General features: G+C 32.4%; 2 long non-coding RNA genes across 2 annotated transcripts; both read left to right on the top strand.

Annotated features, from left to right (window-relative positions):
• The first annotated feature begins 3,294 nt into the window (after nucleotides 1-3,294).
• LOC128171342 (uncharacterized) lies at nucleotides 3,295-5,462 on the top strand. The gene is made up of 2 exons (XR_008242064.1): nucleotides 3,295-3,392; nucleotides 5,166-5,462. It is a non-coding gene; the product is annotated as an uncharacterized LOC128171342 (long non-coding RNA).
• Nucleotides 5,463-9,918: 4,456 nt separating this feature from the next.
• Nucleotides 9,919-14,141, top strand: LOC128171344 (uncharacterized). The gene is made up of 2 exons (XR_008242066.1): nucleotides 9,919-10,377; nucleotides 13,841-14,141. It is a non-coding gene; the product is annotated as an uncharacterized LOC128171344 (long non-coding RNA).
• The last annotated feature ends 5,140 nt before the right edge of the window (nucleotides 14,142-19,281 follow it).

The following is a 19,281-nucleotide window of genomic DNA, read 5'->3' as shown; positions in this document are numbered from 1 at the left end:
ACGCATTTTCTCGGAAATGGATCAAATTTTGTTACACGGCCCCGATAAGAAGACCCTTAAAATTTCTCTCTCAAATATATCTATCAAGAGCGGTCTAAAGTTTCAAACACTGGTGGCATGAATAACATTTAAATTATTTTGTGCAAATTATTAAAGGAATGAATTCAATATTCATTTGTTTTATACCATATAAAATGGTTTTGGACAGTTTACGCTTTACAAACCGCGAAGAATTACACATTGCGAAATTGTAAAATTTACAAATTGTGAAAGTTTCTAAATTTATCATTAAAATTTATAATTTTAGACGGCCCATGCAGTAAGTTTCTCTAGCCGAGTCCTTCTTTGAACAGCGCATCGATTGAACATTTCAGCTTGGTTTGCCACAAGAGGGTGAAACGACCATGATATTTGACAGATTTGGCTAAAAGGAGTAGTTTAAAAGTTATGGATACAAAACACAAGTCATAACATTAGATTATATCTTGTAGGAGAAAAAAAATAGTGAATATACGTTTGCCATAAATACAAAATTTTATCATGAGAATAGTTTAACATTTAGATCCGCCGAATATTTCTATTTCTCTTCATTGTTTGGTGCCTGATTTGAAATTATAACGTTTCGAGGTATAATGAGGGGATGACAAACGATATCGGCAGTCTTACTCCCACAGTTTCCTGAATCACGGCCTGAAAAAATGGGGTGAACTATAATCTAATTATGGCAAAAAATGAGTATTTATTTATAACAAGACTTAACGGTATAAACTGAAATAAATTGCTACTTTGCATCTATATTCACAGTTGTTTAAATCAAAAGCAACGACAGAAAAATTGGTCGATAATTGAGCATTAATTATCTCGCAGAAGGCCGATCAATCGATAAGTGGCCGGACTACGGGAGATAACTCTCACTAATTATAAGCAGTCGGGTCGTTTTTTTCATCGCGGCGGTTTACAGAATAGACAGGATCCGGATTGCACAACATCTTTTAAACAAAAATGTTAGGAAAAATGTAAAGGGGCTGAATAATGTCGCCGGATTGGACAGCTTGCCGGAATACACAACATCCGGATTCAATAAGTTTCAACATGTACATTATTGTTCATTGAAATATGGCTTAATTGACCGGGAAAACTACTGCAACGTATATTATATTGCATACATACTTAACATAACCATCGTTTAAAAGCGTATACTTGTTTTGAATGAAAATCGGACTAAGCAGTTTTAACATTAAGATTTAGATGTGTAAGAAACTTTATTAGTCATATGCATGATCCTGTGCATGACTTTTTTAAAATACCTGTTTATTCTCCAAAATGATCTCCAATTCCGTTCACAACTGTTGTCATTCAAAATCACGTTAAACAAAATTTCAAATTTTGAGTCGATCTCAACTGCTATATATCTAAGGAATCTATTGAGTTTTTCATGTGTTAAGTAAATAGGTTTTTAGGGGTCTAACGTCCCAAATTTTTATCACCCATATATCATTTGATATTTAATCTTTCATTCGATATCAAGAAAAGAGGGTTTGCCTCTCAAATTAGGGGACCAGAGAGCTCTAAAGTCTTTACTGAGAGATATTTTGTGAAAGATCATAAAAGCAAATTTGTTATCTTACAGTTATGTATCCAAGCAATGTAATGATTTTACCATGCAGTACATAATTAGAGGTTTTCAGAGGTCAAATGCCCGAAAAAAAATAATTACTCATATGTAAAAAAGGAAAAGTCTTTGAAAATGCAGTATAGAAGCAAAGAGGCTCAAAATGATGCACAAAACAATATTCAATCTTTAAAATGTCGTTAAACGGCCCTTACAAGGAGATAAGGGATCGGCCCCAAAAACTTTCTTTCACATGTATCTCGGGAACGGTAATGAATTTGTTGAGCAAAATGTGTTTAAAATTAATCGACCTTTCATTTGATATCAAGAAAAAAGGACTGTCTTCCAAAATTAGGGATCATGATGGGCCTAAAGTCTCTTATCAATATAGTCATTTACTGAGTGATGTTTTGTAATAGGTTATAAAAGCAAAGCTGGGTGTAATACGTTTATATACCCTAACGATATAATGATTTTCTCATGCGCTACCTAACAAGGGATTTTAGGGGCCAGATGTACAAAAAGTTTAATCTTTTCTATCACAATTGGATGAAATGCAAGTATTTAAAAATGCAACCTAAGAGAACTTATAAAAAGCATTACAGGAAAGCATTAGTACTCAGCTCCTATTTCCAGATCATGTTTTGTCGAAAATTAAAGTCGATGACGTCATATCACCTTCTAAAAATCGGACGGAAGACCTCCTCGTTGCTCGCAACGAGATCGTGTCTAGTTATTATTATTCTTCTTGTTTTTCCTTCTGACTTCTTTTTTGCTTTATATCTCAAAAACTATTCAACCGATTTGCAAGAAATTTTCAGAGATTATGTTAAATAGTTGTCCCTTGAAGATTTTTAACTTTCAGTCATTAAGTCACTTCCGTTTTCTAGTTACGTCATTTTTAAAAATTTCAAAAAGTGATTTTGTCCAGGACTTTTCTCGTAAACGGTTGTTTATAAAGACTTGAAATTCTCTGTGATTGTAAATCTGCGGATTTACTTATGGCAAATTTACAAAAAAAAATATTTTGTAACTTCCGGTCGAAACCGGAAGTGATTCTAATTTTTCGGAATTTTCATTTTTTTGAGCGAATAATAAAATTATATGCATGTTGTAGAGTTTGCAAAGCTAAATGCAAAACTAAAATTCGTTTTCAAATCGGATGATGCATTTCAGAGATATCGGGGTTTAAAAATTGATCTTTCCGGAAATTTTGATTCCGTGTTTTTGGTTTTAAAAATAGTGCATATTTCACACTGAAAGTAATTTCTACTGAAAACAATTCGTACTGATAATTAAACTATATATAAAACACAAAATTATATGCATATTGTAGAGTTTGCAAAGCTTAATACAAAACTGAAATTCTTTTTCAAATCGGATGATGCATTGCAGAGATATCGGGGTTTAAATATTGATTTTTCCGGAAATTTTGATTCCGTGTTCTTGGTTTAAAAAATAGTGTAAAATTCACACTGAAAGTAACTCCTGCTGAAAACAATTCGTGCAGGTCATAAAACCGGACTCTGTTTTTTAATAGTTAATTAAAGTGTTTATCGATACAATTTAGTTATTTCGATCGATAATTACGTTGTTAGTTTTTATTAGTCTTATTAGTTTTAATCGAAATAATCATCGTACGATTCCCCATTTCAACTCGCCATGTTTTGACTGCGAACAAAAGCTGATAGCGGTGTGTCTACATTTTAAAAAAAAGCAAGGCCTGCAAGACGTCGATAGTGGAAATTTCAGCTCAACTAACGTATGACAGATTATAAAGGTATGTTTCAATACAGGATATGTCGTATTTACTTTTTCTTTTCAGAGTATTTGCACTTAGTCTTTTCAATCTAATCCGAGATTCCTCTGACTCTAACCTCCGCTTTTGAAGTACGTCACAATATAAAAGCGGGCGTTAGAGTCAGCGGAATCTCGGAATATTATCTGTCCAGTGTATTTTCACGGTAGCTGCAGAACTGTAGCTCTCCGGGAAAAAATAATGACAAACCGGAGAGCTACAGGGCCACCCATTGAAAAAATTGTACATGTATATTTATTGCGCAGAAAAACGTGCGCTAGTTTTGGACTGATTTACCTTATTTATACGCAAATTCTGTGAAAACAATTAGTACCATTAAATTCTTCATGCAATTTACTACTGATATCGCCTCTTTATTTGCCTCAGACTTTCTCCGAAACACGCTACCGACCTCGGGAAATCAAGTATGTTGAATTTACATCGAGATCGAGAGTCGCCATTTTTACATGTAAACAAAGTGGACCACATGAATTTACGGGACTGGTGATGGTGTTTAAAAGACTATCCGAGGCAAGTGAAGAAAGGATATCAGTAGTAAATTGCATGAAGAATTTAAAATTAAAAGCGGTGGGAGTCCTAAGGTACACAAGAATAGAATGTTGTAATTAGAGTGCATGTATGCATGATGATAACTTTACCCAAATATTTAAATATAGCAGATCTTTACAATATCGCCTTCACTGAATTTATAAATTAAAAAACTCAGGCTTGTGTTTAATTAAATAAATATATTTGACAAAGTAAATATTCAATCTAATTAAAATTAGACCTTTTGTCTCGCTCTCTATATGGTTATTGCTTGTGTAACAGGCATGTAAAACAGAGTGCGAGATGAAAAGTCTCAAATTTCATATTATATCAAGCTCAGAATTTAGGTCAATGTTCCATGATATCTATTAAACAGTCTTCTCAAGATATAAGTATTTCACAGAATCATTGTAATTTGAGAGATTAGATTATCTTTTATACATATTGATTCATTTTAGGTAAGCTTTACATGCATATCACATCTACATAGTATGTAAATAATTTTTACTGCATGTGCCTCAGATCTCTCTCTGTCTCTCTCTCTCTCTCTCTCTCTCTCTCTCTCTCTCTCTCTCTCTCTCTCTCTCTCTCTCTTTTAATCATGGCAAAGACTCATGAAACTGTCAGAGGGCATCTTAATTTTATGACAAAAATATCTCGATCTTGTAAAAGAAATCCAAAGTGCATTGAATTTTAAAATGAGCATGTATTATTAATCCCTCATTTTTATGCGCATTATACATAGTATTGTTTTTAAAACATGTAATTCGTAAGAAAAAAAAACCCTCGCTAAATTTATTCGCAATAAACCCCAGTAGAATTGACAAAACATGGTATACACGTAGCAGAAGCTTATACTTTGACACTGTTTGGATTGGTAATATTCCTTTGTAGTTTATGAATTGAAATATTGCTGTCGCTTTTCAAGTAAAACAAACTCTCTCGCTCACTCCTGCTCTCACTCTCTCTCAATCTGATATGTCTATATCCAAGAAATTATTTTAATGTTATGATATTATGACTTGATATGCACATTTTTGTTTTTGTACTGGCTAAATGTTAATGTCATATATTTGATATGTCATACTTATAACACTGCATGGTCAGTGTATTTTTTCCAAAAATATTATGTATATGTTAATGTAAACACAGCTATTACAAGTACATGTATGTTAACACAGCTAATTTATTTTTTTTTTATTTCAGCTTAAAGCAGACTCTTGTTACCACATGGCTTTTACCTGTTGATTCTTGTGGTTTCAGCTCTTGAGGTTAACCTGTCACCTCTACCCACATGCATATTCCTTGTGTTCTACAGACTATCTACCGGTAATTCAAATTAAATCGGATAATGCATGAACAATAATGGAACTTTAAGAAAGCATCATGTCCTATTGTGGTTTGTTCATGTTTGATAAGAAATTATGAAAAACAAAATTAAGGCTGTTTAAAGAAATATAATTGTTGTGAAAATTTGTTTTTCAATAAAAGTATGCAATTATGTTTCCTTCATTTTTTATTTTATAAAGATATTTAGATGTGTTTACATAGTTGAAAAATCACCCAAACTCTTTCCAATTTTCTCCATAAGATTACATGTAGGATATGTAAATGTACATTTGACTTTTGAATAACACCAGCAATGATAATTACTTTTGAAATGAGCAAGAAACAATCTATTTTCATCCCTTTAAGGTATATATGCATAAAAAAAGTAGAAAAAAACATGTCAAATTTGAACATTTTTAATGGAATTCTCCGCCGCCTCCAGCTACCCGGGTGTGTTTGAATTTAATTTTATATAAGGCAGATGTTGAACTTGTTGATCTTACTGTTTTATCATGGTTAAAAAGAGACTAGAAACCAGAATAGATTAGATATTTAATAAATATGATTGTTAACTTACTTTTTTTCATGGAAAAAAGAAATCACATGCAGGAATACTTGTCTATTTAATTATTAAAATGCTACAAATCATTCAAGAAACATAAAAAGATCAAATTTTAGTATCATTGATGATTGTTTTCAAATATGTGTGAGAAATGACTCATAGAAATTGCCACAAGTTTCAGAAAATTAGGTAAAAGATTTCAAACCATGACTTTTTATGAAAATCAAAAGATAGGGGGTGGGTATACATGTAAGGGCATTTCTAAGTTATGTGATGCTTTTATCAAGATTATATCATGTAGATGTATGTTGTATTGAATAAGGTTTCTTATTAAAGGTGGTTGAACAACAATTGACCTCTAAAAGGTCAGGTAAAGATGTTTTACTAAGGAGAACCCTGTAAATCTGTGTTGAGTAAAAGAAATTGGAAATGGTGGGTTCACTTAAATGGCCATATGTTTATTAAACCTCAATGGAATTGTCAATATGTGGTATACTTTTTTCTCAGAATTGCATTAGCTTTCTTATTCTAAGACAAAGACATCTGTTCATAAAATGTACTAAGTTAAAGGTAGCAAGGGACCATTCGGATAAAGTACCCGTTAATATTTTTGTAAAATTAAGGTACATCACTACACCTAGACTTATACTTTTTAAGACACTACTTCACAAGATGGCGATTTAAATGTTTTGTTGAACTCTTAATATCGTTTGATTGGGTTGTATACCGTCATAGCTTAATGGTTAAAGTATTGGGTTTCTAAAGCGTTTGAGTTTTAGTCCGCCTGGAGCTTTTGTTACTGTTTATTGAATTAAATTTTTGAAAATGTAATTGTTCATCCAAATTTGCATATTTTTTGCCTATTTGACTTAAACACTTCTTATCAATTATGATATCTATCATAATCAAGTAATTTTCTGCTGATTTGAGAAAATATTTCAAGGTGTTTTGAGCCACCTTAAGAGATGCTGCACAATTGAAGGCTTATGAGTGTTGCTAAGATTCATAAAATGAATTTTAATGATCATCATTAGAGGGATCTCCCTTGTTGGAATTGGTATGCAATATGAAAACCCCTAATGTTTAATACGTACATGCGAATTGAATGGTGAAACTTGCGGCTAAGACTGTTGTGTTGACTTTACACTGTGAAATTGCAGGTTACAAATGGGAGGTTATATAACTCGAAATTTATGTGGATGGGACATTATATACCTATTCACTGGGTATGAGGATGATAGCAAGTTTATTGTCCTCCAAGACAGCCACTATTTCATGGGGCGAAGCCAAGTGAAATAGTTGCTGTTGAGGGGGACAATAAACTGTCTGTCATCCTCACACAACACAACAGTCTTAGTCTGTCTTTCTGTCAGTAAATAGCTATAGATATCTTAATTATTATCCTGAAGAAAACTTTATTTGTTGGCGATGCAGAATTTCTTGATGATAAACAAATTAGAATTATCGGACTTTGAATTTAATGCTGTGATCGGATTATACCAGAGGCGTTCCGAGTTTAAAAAAGGGAAATTGTATGCTGCTGGTGAATACTTTCGTTGACTATTCACTATGGACAGATAGCATAGAAACTATTTCACAGTTAGATGGAATAGCATGTTTATTCATTGTAATTTTACATAGGAAATATTCACAGAAATATAATAAACTTTACATTGCTAAGTTTCTGACATTTGATGGTGCAACAAGCACAGTTTGGAAGGTCAAAGGTGAAATCTTTTGTATCTGACTCCTTTTCGGCTTTATAACTCAAAAAGTTTATAACCGATTGAGATGAAACTTTGAGAGATTATGTGCAACTATTATGCCTCTAAGATCCTAAAGTTTCTTTGAAAACGACCTTTCCGTTTTTACGTTACGTCATTTAAACAAAAAATTTTAGAAAGTCATTTTGTCCGCAGCGTTTCTAAAAACGCTTTAAGATAGAGGCTTGAAATTTTCAATGGTTATGATTTTGTCGTTTTACCTCTGTAATAAGGCTCAAAATGAAAATCTGTCACTTCCGGTCAAAACCGGAAGTGAATCAAATTTTTCGAAAAATTGAATTTTTTGATCAAGTCAAAAATGAATATCTGTTTTGTAAAGCTTATTCAGCTTAATCTAACACTGAAAGCCGTTTTAAAATCGGACGATGCATTAGAGATATTGGGGTTTAAAAATTGATATTTCCAGAAATTTTGATTCCGCGTCCTTGATTTAAAAAATAGCGTAATGTTCAAAGTAAAATTAACTTGTACAAAAAAAACTTGTTAAGTCGTACTTGAAATTAGTAAGGTTTTTGTTAAGTCGTACTTAAAATCATTCGGATTTTGTTAAGTCGTACCAGGAATAATTCGATTTTTTTCATCTTTTTATTTTAGTTACTCTTGTTATTGGTTTAAGAGCTCTGCTTCTTACATGAACTTCCAGCTTTACTTCCGACATTAACGGAAGACCCACTCGTTGCTTTGCAACGAGCTTTGCTCTAGTTATTATTATTATTCTTTTTCTTTATTTTTCTGACTTTTTTAAAGCTTAATATCTCAAAAAGTTTTCAACGGATTTACATGAAACTTTCAGGGATTATGAAGCATCATCGTCCCTAAAAGATTTTTAATTTTCAACTACAACGTCACTTCCGTTTTTACGTTACGTCAATTTTTAAATTTTAAAAAAGTGATTTTGTCCAGGGCGTTATTCAAAAACGCTTCAAGATAGAGACTTGGAATTTTCTGTGTTGAAGCATTGATCATTTTTATTTGGACATAAGGCTGGAATTTAGTTTCCGTCACTTCCGGTCCAAACCGGAAGTGTTTTAAAATTTTCGATTTTTCGAATTTTTCGTTTTTATTTCAAATGATTACACGAGGTTTGTAGAGTTGGTCATGCTGAATACGAAACTGAAATCCGTTTGAAAATCGGACGATGCATTACAGAGATATCGGGGTTTAAAAATTGATTTTTCCGGAAATTTTGTTTCCGCGTCCTTGGTTTAAAAAATAGCGTAATGTTAATAGTAAAATTAACTCGTACCAAAAATAATTGTTAAGTCGTACTTAAACACATTCGGATTTTTTTGTTAAGTTGTTCTTAAAATCAAGAAGGTTTTTGTTAAGTCGTACTAAAAATCATTCGGATTTTGTTAAGTCGTACCAGGATTAATTCGATTTTTTCATCTTTTTATTTTATTTTCTCTTGTTATTGGTTTAAGAGCTCTGCTTCTTACAGGAACTTCCAGCTTTACTTCCGACATTAACGGGAGACCCACTCGTTGCTTTGCAACGAGCTTTGCTCTAGTTATTATTAGGGTTTTCCGTTTTTCAACGGAAAACCCTTCTGTTATTCTACTGTTTCTTATTATTATTTTTTTTTTTTCCCGCAAATTTTGTGCACGAGATTTCTCGAACATTTTTTGTCTGATTGCTATGAAACTTTCAGGGTATGTAGATGATATTAATATCTCTAGACGTTTTTTTCAAATTTTTAAAATTCACTTCCGGTTATGAGTTATTGCCCTTTAATTGAAAATTGGGGGGTCTTTTGTCCAGAGTTGATCTCGGGAACTACAGATGATAGATGCATGAAATTTGGCGAAATTGTCGGTAACATTTTATAATTTTGCTGGCATGAAAATTTTGGTAATTTCTTTGTTAGTTTTTTAGCTATTTGTCGCCAAAGTTTAAGATTTTTTCGGGGCTGAAATTTTGTTGCTTTTTGTATCATAACCTTTAAACTAAAAATATTTTGTTAATACATATAGAACAAAAGTTGTTTAGAATAACGAGAGCTTTCATTTAAAATTAAGAAAAAAGGGCTGGCCCCTATAATTAGGGGTCAGCAGCTCATACACGTATTTTTCTGATAGCAAAAATCGTTATCATTTTATGAAAAAAAATTAATTTAGTTATTGTTGATATATTAAATAATGTCATTTGGTATCAAATTAAACAAGTTCTGTCCTATATTTTTTTTTCAAATTTCATAAAACAAATATGTGAGAATCGTACATGAACGAGTTAATATGTCTACATAGACACACAAGCGAACAAATGCCACATTAAGGCCCAGGCATTTACTGCATTACGTGTTGCGTCTTAGATAAATTGTTGTGATTCAATTTCATTTTTTTCATCTATATCATTTATGAATTCAATGAACACACATTATTTTTAAACGTTCTATGTGCAACTATTTGTCGGGGCGCCCCTGTTTGTGACCCCCGCGCGCGCGCGCCGAATGTAAACAGTAACGAACGGCATTGTAGAAAAGAGAGAGCCGTAATGCAGAAGAGAAGTTGTGTATTCTTTCGGTGTACACATGCATTTTCAATTTGCTGTGAAACATATGAACATGCACAGGGAACAATACTACATATTTGTTTAAGGAGGATATTTTTCTCGTGTGAATCGTTTACGAGGAAATTCTGACAGCCACACTTCTGTCGACGATCAGCCGTTGATAAGCTACGAGTAATAAAGGAGAAAAGATGGACATTAAAGTGTGTGATTTATGTGGATGTTACTGAAGAAGGTGAGGCTTTTACTCCTTTTAAAGTTTCTTGTTAACTGGTTAAAATTTAGTATATATAGTATAGATTAGATGTACATGTAAGTACGTGCACACTGTTAGATGTTTTTGTTATGGTGTGGGTGTTTGTTTACTAACGTGTAATTTTTACATGTTTCATGGGTGTTTAGACTCGCTCGAGGTTCATGGGGGACTGGAAAGGGTAACTGAATTTATCTATTTAAAAAAATAACAGATTGTGAATTTTCAACTCAAAATTCAAAGCAGGGTCTAATTAGAAACATATCATATATTCTTGTGCAGAGGACTCCAAATGTAGTCATGAATACCCTGTAGACATAACTTCAAGTAAATAAAATTGTATACTTCAGACTTCAGAGTTAAAACATTACTTTAATATCTTTATGATGCCGATCATTGTATCATTAAAGAGGTATAGCAGAGCAACGGGTACCCGGTACATGTACTTGTACATGTAGGTTACAAGTTAGAACTATGCCTACCATTCTACCAGTTCACATAATTTTTCTTGTTTAGCAGTCATGATGTGTACTTAAATTGTCCTTGTTAATGTTTTAAATGTAATTTTTTATTCTCTTTTTTTAATCTGACTACTGGCAGTACTGGCGTGCGAGCAGTTCTCGCCGAGGACCATTTCTCGCTGGTGCACTGTTACATCATATTTTCGTATATAATTTTATGTGTTGATAAAATGACGTAACAATGCACTGGTGAGAAATGGTACTCGGCGAGAACTGGTCGCACGCCAATATTGATTAATTACAGACAAAAACTGAAGGTTGCGAGTGTTATTTTTAATTGAACAACATTGTTTAAAATAATTCTTTATATATGTGACGATCAGACCGGTTTGAATACCAGTGCCAGATAGCTCAGTTGGTAGAGCACCTGACTAGAGATTCAGGGGGCCCAGGTTCAAATCCCTTCATTATTTCTCCCATCCTGTTACAATATTGGTGTTGTGACCAACCCCTGGAACTAACAGGTTAACTCGATCCTGCCAGGGATGATCTTCGAGGGTGAAGATCATTTAAGGGGGAGGAATGTGACGGTCAGACTGGTTTGAATACCGGTGCCAGATACATGTAGCTCAGTTGGTAGAGCACTTGACTAGAGATTCAGAGGGCCAGGTTCGAATCCCACTTTGTTCCGTCGTTATTTCTCCCATCTTTTACATATACATGTATATCAGATATATGACAGATGATTAAGGTCATCACATGTTTTGCAAGATGCAATAAGTTAAAAATCTTTACTTTACAACAGAATACATTTAAGTGAATATTTATGTTTCTTGTTATTATTTGGTGTGGTTTTCTTGACAGTGTCGCATAAACAATTTACCCGCTCCTTAAACACAAACTTTCTTTTTGTGGATTCAGCTTACCGCTGATTGGCTGCTGTTGCAGCAGACAAATAAGATATGCACGCACAATACACAATGAACTTATCAGAGAATGAGTTGAGTTTATTTAAACTGTTGGAATTTGGGTATTTTTTTTTAAAATGTATATGTGGTACATACAGCTGTAGCTTTATGAAGAAAATTTTGGTTAGACCATATATACCTATCATGCAAGTAAATGATATTTGCAAAAACTTGCAATTTATGGCGCACGAAATATACGCTAGTTTTATAAAGATTGACATACATGTAATGTACCACATTCTTTGAAAAATAATCTATTAAAAATTCTTCATTAAGTTTACTCATACATGTTTTATGCTTATTACACGTAGTATTGTTTTTAAAACATGTAATTTATAAGAAAATAAACAAAAACCCTCGCTAAATTTATTTGCAAACAAAAAATACACAGTAGAATTGATAAAAAATGGTATACCAGAAGCTAATACCAGTACATGTACTTTGACGCTGTTCGGTGGGTAATATTCGTTTGTAATTTACGAATTGAAATATTGACTGTTGCACTACAAGTATGGTAATAAACTCTCTCTCTCTCAAACTCTCTCTCTTTCTCAATATGATAAGTGTTTATACCTATGAAAATTTTTTAATATTATATTATGACTTGATATGCAAATTTTTGATCTTGTACTGCCTAAATGTTATTTCATGTATTGGGATATGTCATACTTATTACACTGCATGGTCAGTGTATTTTTTACAGAAATACTATGCATATGTTAATGTAAACACAGCTATTAGGCCAGCATTTTTTGAAATTTCGATTTACAAACCCGCCGACCCTATTTTTTTAAAAGTTCAAATAAAAATAAAAGGACCTAAACTAGCTATTAATTTTATTTTTTCCTCCGACCCGAAATTTCCTTTCTGGTAAAAATAAAAATAATGTTGATGCAATCACGTAGCCTATGTGTAGTCTGAATTATTGTTGTTCATGCATTGATTAAAAAGACCAAGTTCTTTCCGATCAAGTCACAGGCACTAGAAGTCACACAAATAAAAACACCATTGGGCCTACTCCTGTTTGCTTTCGTCCAACCCTACAATTTACGACCCTTTTAAGTTTTGTGATCGGCAACTTAGCCAGAATTTCCTCAAGATAGAGAAGTTGAAGTCTTTTTCTATCACAATTCCGTAAATTAAAAATAAAAAATCTCCTTGGCAAGAAAATGATAAGATACTTATTTAAAAAACATTTTTGCAAAATACATTCTAAAATAATCATAATTTAACAGTTTGGAAATAGATCCTCTACATAACGGTTGTAAGTGGGTCATAGGGTTGGACTAATTACCCTAAACACACTGAACACAGGAGTCTTATGACTGAAGGAAAGAGAATGATTTTATTTGTCATTAAGCTAACAAAATAACGAAACATTTCCTTTATTAAAGGTATAATTACATAAATAAATAAAATTTTAAAAATTAGTTTGTCTTTTTTAAATATAAAAACTTGTTTGATTTTTTACTGACATTTATGGACATGCTTCTAATCCAATTTATTTTCAGTAACAATATTTGTGAATAGCATTGTTAACTTGATCAAATAAATGATTTCTCAAACTTCTTCCTATTTTTCTGCAAGGAAGAAGTGAAAACTCCCTTAATTTTTTTGGTTTTAATGTATATGTACCATATGTACTTGTATATATAAAAAAAAAACCTTCGTTTTTATACATGCATATACAATATATTAACACAAATTTTCAGTGCCCATGGATAAAATATGTTATGATAAGAACATCATCAACAACCAAAATTACTTATATATTTAAAAAATGGCAGCTCCTGGACATGTGTTCTTATTTTAAAAATAAAAAAAATATTGTTGAAAAATTGTTTTATTTTTATTTTTTTTCTCGACGGACAAATTTTTCAATTTTATTTTTATTTTTTTTCCCTCCTCCTACCCAAATAATTTGAAAAATATTTCGTAAATCTAAAAATAAAAAAATGCTGGCCTTACTAGTACATGTATGTAAACACAGCTAATTGTTTTTTTTATTTATTTCAGCTCAAAACAGACTCTTGTTACCACATGGCTTTTACCGGTACCTGTTGATTCTTGTGGGTCAGCTCCTGAGATTAACCTGTCACCTCTATCCACATGCATATTCCTTGTGTTCTACAGACTATTTACTGGTAATTCAAATTAAATCCGATAATGCATGAACAATAATGGAACTTGAAGAAAGCATCATGCCATGTTGTGGTTTGTGTTTGATAAGAAATTATGAAAACAAAATTAAGGCTGTTTAAAGAAATTCATAATTGCTGTGAAAATTTGTTTTTCAATAAAAGTATACAATTATGTTTCCTTTATTTTTTATTTCATAAAGATATTTAGATGTGTTTACATAATTGAAACCCCCCCCCCTCTATTTAATTGTCTGCATTAAGATTACATGTAGGATATGTAAATGTACATTTGACTTTGAAATAACATCTGCTATGATAATTACTTTTGAAATGAACAAGAAACAACCTATTTCTACCTTTCTAAGGTATATATGCATAAAAAAGTAGAAAAACATGTCAAATTTGAACATTTTTCATTGAAATCAACTCTGTCTCCAGCTACCTGGGTGTGTTTGAATTTAATTCTAATTTAAGGCAGATGCCTAACTTGTAGGTTGTAACTTACTGTTTTAGCATGGTTAGAAGAAGACTAGAAATCAGAATAGATTAGATATTCACTAAATATGATTGTTAGCTTACTTTTTTCATGAAAACAAGAAATCACAAGCAGGACAGCTGTCTATTTGTTAATTAAAATGGTACAAATCATACAATGAATAAACAAATAAAGATCACATTTTAGAATCATTGATGATTGTTTTCAAATATGTGTGAGAAATGACTCAAGGAAATTGCCACATGTTTCATAAAATTAGGTAAAACATTTCAAACCATGACTTTTTATGAAAATCAAAAGATTGGGGGGTGGGGGGTATACATGTAAGGGTATTTCTAAGTGATGTGAAGCTTTTTTCTTATTATTATATCATGTAGGCATATGTTGTATTGAATAAGGTTTCTTTTTAAAGGTGGTTGAACAAAAGTTGACCTCTAAAAGGTCAGATAAAGATGTTTTACTGTGGAGAACCCTGTAAATCTGTGTTTACTAAAGGAAATTGGAAATGGTGGGTTCACTTAAATGGCCATATTTTTATTAAACCTCAATGGAATTGGCAATATGTGGTATTCTTTTTCTCAGAATTGCATTAGCTTTCTTATTCTAAGACAAACCGTCTTTTCATAAAAATGTTAGTGTACTAAGTTAAAGATACAAGGAACAGTTTCGGATAAAGTACCGTCAATATTTTTGTAAAATTGAGAGTGACTGTACTTGAAGGTTTATCATTGTTGCGTAGATTCATGAAATGAATTTTAATGATTACCAATAGTTAGAGGGATGTCTCTTGTTGGAATTGGTAAGCAATATTAAGGCCCCTAATTTTAAGTACATGAGAAGCAGAAATAAATTGTGAAACTTGCGGCTATGACAGATATGTTGACTTTACAGTGAAATTGAAGGTTACAAACAGGAGGTTATATAACATGAAATGTAGGTGGATGGGATATTATATGCCTATTTAGTATTTACTGGGTATGAGGACAATAGCAAGTTTATTGTCCCCCAAGACAGCAAATATTTAATGAGGCAAAGCCAAGGGAAATAGTAGCTGTTGAATGGGACAATAAACTTGCTATTGTCCGAATAGTCAGTTAATTGGTATTTCATTATACAGAAGAAAACTTTATTTGTCAGCGATGCAGAATTTCTTGATGATAAACAAATTAGAGTTAAATCAAACTTTGTATTTAATGCGGCGATCTTATTAGGTCAGAGGTGTTCCGAGTTTAAGGTGATATGGGACACTTCCATGTTGTGACGTATTGTTTATCGAAATAAACAATAAAATAAAGTGTAATTATATAAGTACATGTAGTTTCTTCTCAAAAATGGTCACCTAACTCCTTAGCACAGTGGGTTAGAGGGTTTACTAGGAACCTGTAAGTTTTCAATTATATAGTACTTTAATCCACATTAATACCGACAGATGTCCCATACCACCTTAAAAAGGAGGGAAATCAAATTCTGCTGATGAATGGTTTTGATGACTATTCACCATGGGCAGATAGCATGGATACTATTTTAGATAAAAAGGCATGTTTATGCGGGTGCCTTCTAGTGATCAATTTGTCGGTCTGTCCATCCGAGATGGCTTGACAGGAGCATAGCTTCTCTCCCCTTGGCCCAATCTGGCTCATACCTCATCCACAGGGTTCCTTTGGTTGAAGGATGTGCAGTGACCTTGAACCATGTTTTTAGGTATAAGGTTAAGGTCATAGCAGAATTATATATATAAAATCCTTGTCTGGGGCATATCTTTTTTCCCTTTGGTCCAATCTGGCTAAAACTCACAGAGTGTCTCTATGGTTAAACGATGTGCAGTGACCTTGCATGAAATTTCTAGGTAACGGGTGAAGATCATATCGGATCATGCAAAAATCCTTTTTCGAGAGCATATATAATTTCTACTAACCCCTATTTGGCTCAGACTTCACATAAGCAGAGCTTTTGAGTAAAGGGTGAAAGGGTGTGTAGTGACCTTGAACCTATTTTCAGTGAAAAGAAACTGTGAAGGTCATATCAGAATTATATTTTTAAAAATCCTTGTCCGGAGTATATCTTCTCTCCCTTTGCTCCATTCAGCCTCATACTTTACCCACATGATGCCTTTGTTCAAAATATATGCAATGACCTCGAATGATATTTGTAGATGAAGAGTCAAGGTCATATCAGATCACACAAAAATCCATATTTTAAGAGCATAGATATACTCTCCTTTTAGCCCCTATTTGGCTAATATTTTACCTTTACAGAGTTTATTGGTTAATGGCGTGCAGTGACCTTGAACCAAGTCTGTCAATGTGAAGGTCATAGCAGATCTTTTTAAAATTAGTTTTAAATAGTAGATTATTTTCCAAATATGCTTAATCTTGGTCAGATTGAACAAAAATGCATGTATGTTAGGGGGAATGAAATTGAATTAAAAGTTCTATGCCAGCTGGAAAAATTTCAAGTTATAGGTCAAGGTCAAAGCAGAATTCTCTGAAATAACATAGCGGGGCCCTTTGAAATGTTCACCATTTCAATGTTGTCTGGTTCATAGCAATTTTACATAGAAAATATTCACAGAAGTACAGTAAACTTAACATCGATAAGTTTCTGACAATTAATGACGCAACGAGCACACAGTACGAAAGGTCAACCTTTTGAAAAGCAGTGAAGAGGAAAGGTTGCTCAAAATTATGTTTTAAACAAAATTGATTTTTTACATAAATTTTAATTTTGCATTCTGGGTTAAGAAAAAAGATGTTAGTTCAAGGTAAAGTAAACTTGTACCTAAAATGAAGTCAAATTTGTTAAGTCGTACTTAAACACATTGTTTTTTTTTGTTAAGTCATTCTTGAAATGGTTAAGGGTTTTTGGTTAAGTCGTACTTAAAAACATTCGGATCATGTTAAGTTGTACCAAGAATCATTCGATTTTTAGGGTCTTCCGTTTTCAACGGAAGACCCTCTTGTTATTCTTCGGTTTCTTTTTATTATTATACTTTTTATTTTTTTTTCTGACTCCTTCTCGGCTTTATAACTCAAAAAGTTTACAACCGATTTTGACGAAACTTTCAGAGATTATGTGCATTTATTATACCTCAAAGTTTGTGAATTTTTTTTGACAACGTCACTTCCGTTTTTACGTTAGGTCATTTTTAAAATTTTCAAAAAGTCATTTTGTCCGCAGCGTTTCTCAAAAACGCTTTAAGATAGAGGCTTGAAATTTTCAATGCTTATAATTTAATCTATTTACCTCTGTAATAAGGCTGGAAATAAAAATCTGTCACTTCCGGTCGAAACCGGAAGTGAAACAAATTTTTCGAAAAAATGAATTTTCTGATCAAATCAAAAATGAATATGTGTTTTGTAGAGCTTATTAAGCTGAATCTAACACTGAAAACCGTTTTAAAATCGGACGATACATTACAGAGATATCGGGGTTTAAAAATTGATTTTTCCGGAAATTTTGATTCCGCGTCCTTGGTTTAAAAAATAGCGTAATGTTCAAAGTAAAATTAACTCGTACATAAAATAATTGTTAAGTCGTACTGTATCACATTCTGATTTTTTTATTGATAAGTCGTTCTTGAATTCAGAAAGGTTTTTGTTAAGTCGTACTTAAAATCATTCGGATTTTGTTAAGTCGTACCAGGAATAATTCGATTTTTTAAAATCTTTTTATTTTAGTTATCTTGTTATTAGTTTAAGAGCTCTGCTTCTTACAGGAACTTCCAGCTTTACTTCCGACATTAACGGAAGACCCACTCGTTGCTTTGCAACGAGCTTTGCTCTAGTTATTATACTTTTTCTTTTTTTTTCTGACTCCTTCTCGGCTTTATAACTCAAAAAGTTTCCAACCGATTTTGATGAAATTCTCAGAGATAATGTGAAACTATTATCCCTCAAAGATTTTAAAGTTTTCTTGACAACGTCACTACCGTTTTTACGTTACGTCATTTTTAAAATATTCAAAAAGTCATTTTGTCCGCGGCGTTTCTCAAAAACGCTTTAAGATAGAGGCTTGAAATTTTCAATGGTTATGATTTGGTCGATTTACCTCTGTAATAAGGCTCGAAATGAAAATCTGTCACTTCTGGTCGAAACTGGAAGTGAAACAAATTTTTCGAAAAAATGAATTTTCTGATCAAATCAAAAACGAATACGCGTTTTGTAGAGCTTATTAAGCTGAATCTAACACTGAAATCCGTTTTAAAATCGGACAATGCATAACAGAGATATCGGGGTTTAAAAATTGATTTTTCCGGAAATTTTGATTCCGCTTCCTTGGTTTAAAAAATAGCGTAATGTTCAAAGTAAAATTAACTCGTACCAAAAATAATTGTTAAGTCGTACTTGAACACATTCGGATTTTTTTGTTAAGTCGTTCTTGAAATCGGAAATGTTTTTGTTAAGTCGTACTTAAAATCATTCGTATTTTGTTAAGTCGTACCAGGAATTTTCAAAAAGTCATTTTGTCCGCGGCGTTTCTCAAAAACGCTTTAAGATAGAGGCTTGAAATTTTCAATGGTTATGATTTATTCGATTTACCTCTGTAATAAGGCTGGAAATGAAAATCTGTCACTTCTGGTCGAAACCGGAAGGGAATCAAATTTTTCGAAAAAATGAATTTTCTGATCAAATAAAAAATGAATATGTGTTTTATAGAGCTTATTAAGCTTAATCTAACACTGAAAACCGTTTTAAAATCGGACGATGCATTACAGAGATATACGAGTTCAAAAAATGATTTTTCCGGAAAATTTGATTCCGCGTTTTTGGTTAAGAAATTAGTATCAAGTTCTTGGTTAAATTAACTTGTACCTAAAAATT

The sequence above is a fragment of the Crassostrea angulata genome, chromosome 2, assembly GCF_025612915.1.
Source record: "Crassostrea angulata isolate pt1a10 chromosome 2, ASM2561291v2, whole genome shotgun sequence".
In the NCBI taxonomy this organism is placed as follows: Eukaryota; Metazoa; Mollusca; class Bivalvia; order Ostreida; family Ostreidae; genus Magallana; species Magallana angulata.
This window is presented reverse-complemented; position numbering and strand designations above follow the sequence as displayed.